The sequence below is a fragment of the Trichoplusia ni genome, chromosome 14 (assembly GCF_003590095.1).
Source record: "Trichoplusia ni isolate ovarian cell line Hi5 chromosome 14, tn1, whole genome shotgun sequence".
NCBI classification, from domain to species: Eukaryota; Metazoa; Arthropoda; class Insecta; order Lepidoptera; family Noctuidae; genus Trichoplusia; species Trichoplusia ni.
Window position 1 is genome coordinate 10,232,317 of NC_039491.1, and position 3,444 is coordinate 10,235,760.

Consider the following 3,444-nt stretch of genomic DNA (forward strand, 5'->3'; position numbering starts at 1 on the left):
TGAAGAGTCTTGAGTCAACAACGTTCAGAGAATCATATTGAAGTCATTCTGTCTTTGTCTTGGTCAACGAGAGGTTTGTTAGGATATTATATTGTTTCTGTCATTCCGCTCAGTCGTGATAGAGATATCATGACGTCATAGTGTCTGTCTTCAATACGAGTGTAAATGACGTTATCAAAAATGTATCGAAAATGAATCGTGTCTCGTGTAGTAAGGTATATGTAGTCAACATATACCTTATCACTAACTTAATATCACTAACAATTTTGAAATATATTGTAAATAATTAAACGCCGTACCATATCTGGGGGTTGAACTGAAAAAAAAAATAAGTTTATTAATGTCTTGTACGGCAAAAAGACGAAATAATTATAAACTTTTTACGTGTTTTCACTTCATTCTACTAAAACAATATTCTTTCAATTTTATCAACAATTTTTTTTAAACCCCTGATATATTAATAAGAAAACATTGAATTGTATTCGTTACCATAGATTATAATTTTAATAAACTGCAACACTCAACAACGTTGCTGTGTTAAAAATAGAGTATACCATAGTTAAAAAATATCGTCATAACAATTAAATTAATAAGTGTTTGTCATTATAATTTAGTTATTTTAGTTGGTATTTATTTAGCAGTATGGATTGCGATATTGAGACCTAAGAAGCGAACTAGTCGCCAACTGTAAGGCAGAACACGCTTAATACAGTCCACGAAACTATTGTCAAAAGCAATTTACTACCAAAAAAAGTTATTTATTTCTTTTCTTCCAAAAATATATTTTACTCTTCCATAGAAATCATAATATGACTTCTATGGAAGAATTGTTCATATAATGAACTACTTTGACCTAATTTTGTTTTCCTTTAATCAGCCTGAATTTTGAAATTGAAATAAGTTTCCTCTCTAAAGAAAAACGTGTTGCTACTACTTGACGCAGAGTTTTATAAACATTCAAGACAACAAGCTGGGTCACAAGCACGTAATAAAAGTTATTTTCTTTCTTTCTTTCTTTCTAACAAGTAGCGGAACAAGCATTTTTTGTATGATACAAATGCTTGTCCTAGGCGGGTCTAAATGTCACGCTATGTGGGTTTAGCGTGGTGATTTATGTAGTTCCCGGCACGGATCTTGAGCGCTGACCTTCACCTACGTAGAAGTGGTTGTTTGTGTCCCTTTTGCGGCATGAGGTGAGCTGAGGGGCGGACACAAGTGCAGGGATTGTCCCGCAGCGCATCGCGACATAACCGTCGCTCGTGATTGGTTAAAATTAGTTCTTTGCTGCAGTTGCATGCATCACAAGACGTCGAGTACGGACAATTGATTGGCGTTTTATTTTACGATGCGCAAAGCGATCCCCACTCTTCCGCTGAGCTCTCAAGATCCGTGCCGATACCTATACCACTCGGCTATCCGTGTAGTCTAGCACTTGATTTTTCTTATTTAGTTAATCCCTTTATGCAGGATGAGGTTTATTTCAGGCCTTAATTCAGTCGCGTCTTTCTTTATAACTTTCCTCATTTTCTTATTGTTGCTGCTGCTGTATGTTTCATAAACAGCTGAAGCATAAAACAGCTTTTTTGTGGGGTGTATTAAGTGTTTTATAAATATTACTTCTTATTTCATTGTTATACTATCTAAATAGTATTTATAATATTGTAAATACTCTATATTTACATTCTTATGCTTGTATACAAAACTTCGTTTTGGTGATCTTAAATGTATTGTGTAAAAATGTACTCTAAAAGCTACCATTTCTTTATGTATGTAAAGAAATCATTAAATATTTTTCACAATTTGCCATCTTATTAAACACTGTTATAATATTTTTATTTCATGTATTTATTTTGTTTTTTTTTTCTGTTCATTGTATAAACGGCAGTATGTTTGAAGATTGCATAAATAGATTAAAAATATATCGCTACAATGCGATAAACTTAGTGCAATTTCGTTTTAAAACTATTTTTTAATTATGTCACATTTAAATACGGTTTTCTAGATTTTAACACATCTCTATAATTTAGAAATAATAAATTGTTCGTAAGTATTTGTGTAGTTATAAATTTATATTTTTTATAATATTTAAACTTTGCCAAATTAGATAGCGCGTTTGCAGTCAAAGCTTACATTATGTCACAAAATAAATTTTATCGAAATTATTGTACTTATTGCTTTTAACGTATAAATTATTACCAAAAAAATATACAATTTAATTTTGTGTTTAAGCATCATTATTTAGTTTTAGTACAAATAAACTAAATTAACTTTTGCGATAGCAAAAAAATAATTTTGTTTAAATATATCATATTTTCTTTTCACATTTCAATTATACGGGCCTGAATTCTTGAAACGTTAAATCAATTCATTCAAGGATTCAAAGTGCCATTTGTGTGGAGAAAAAAATCTTAGACAAGACAAAGTTAAATAAATTATTCAAACAGTCCAAAACTTAAACACTAAAAAAGATATAAATTGAAGTTAGTACCCAAGTAATAAATAAATTAAATAGAAAGATTTAAAAAATACTGCCATATATCTTTCTAAATCAAATATGGAATCTCACTTCAAAAGTTATTCCATAGAACATTATTACTTTTTTTTTAAACCCTGTTAGTGGCAAAAGTGTTTTGGTATTATGTAAAATCATGTATAATAATTAATAACTTTTAAATAGAAATAAAGTAAATAAATTTTAATATACGTCTTACATTCCTTTTGTCGTTTGTATGTATTTTGTACTGTAAGCAACAAAATTATTTTTGTAATAATTATTTTAGTCAAATTCATATTTATAATTGTTTGTTTCTGTAGTGCGTAGCTTTATTTAAGATACAATATTGTAGATTAATTATAGATCTCTGAGTCTGTTTTATTTTTTGTTTAAATAAATGATTTTGTTGCTTAGTGTACACCATTTATATAATTGTTCCTATTTATTATTTAAAGTTCGAATTTAGATAATTTTATTTGTAATATTTGTCAAAACTTTTATTATAAGTGTTTGCATGAAGGCTTAATGTTGAATAAATAATTTAATTATTATACATTGTTTACATTTCTTAAATAATTATCTTTAGGACCGATATGCAAGTAGATAGCGTCGACTAAACTTTTGTAGTAATTATGATTCATACAAAAGTAAACCTTATTGCTGCGGTAAAAAGTGCGTTTAACTCAAATTCTCAAAATGACACTTATACCCATTATCCATACACTGACTTGTGATTCAATAAATTGGAAGATTTAAAACTGCCAAAATATATTCAATCAACGTACATCCCTATAGCAGTCTATTGCTGAACTTGAGTGCAATAAATCCCCCAAGTTGCATCAAATGAAACGAAATCCATCATTCATCAAACGAAATGCGAATTGCAAAAAATATTAATTCAAGGTATATCAATCATATCACTAATACCTGATTTTTGTTCATTTCGAAAA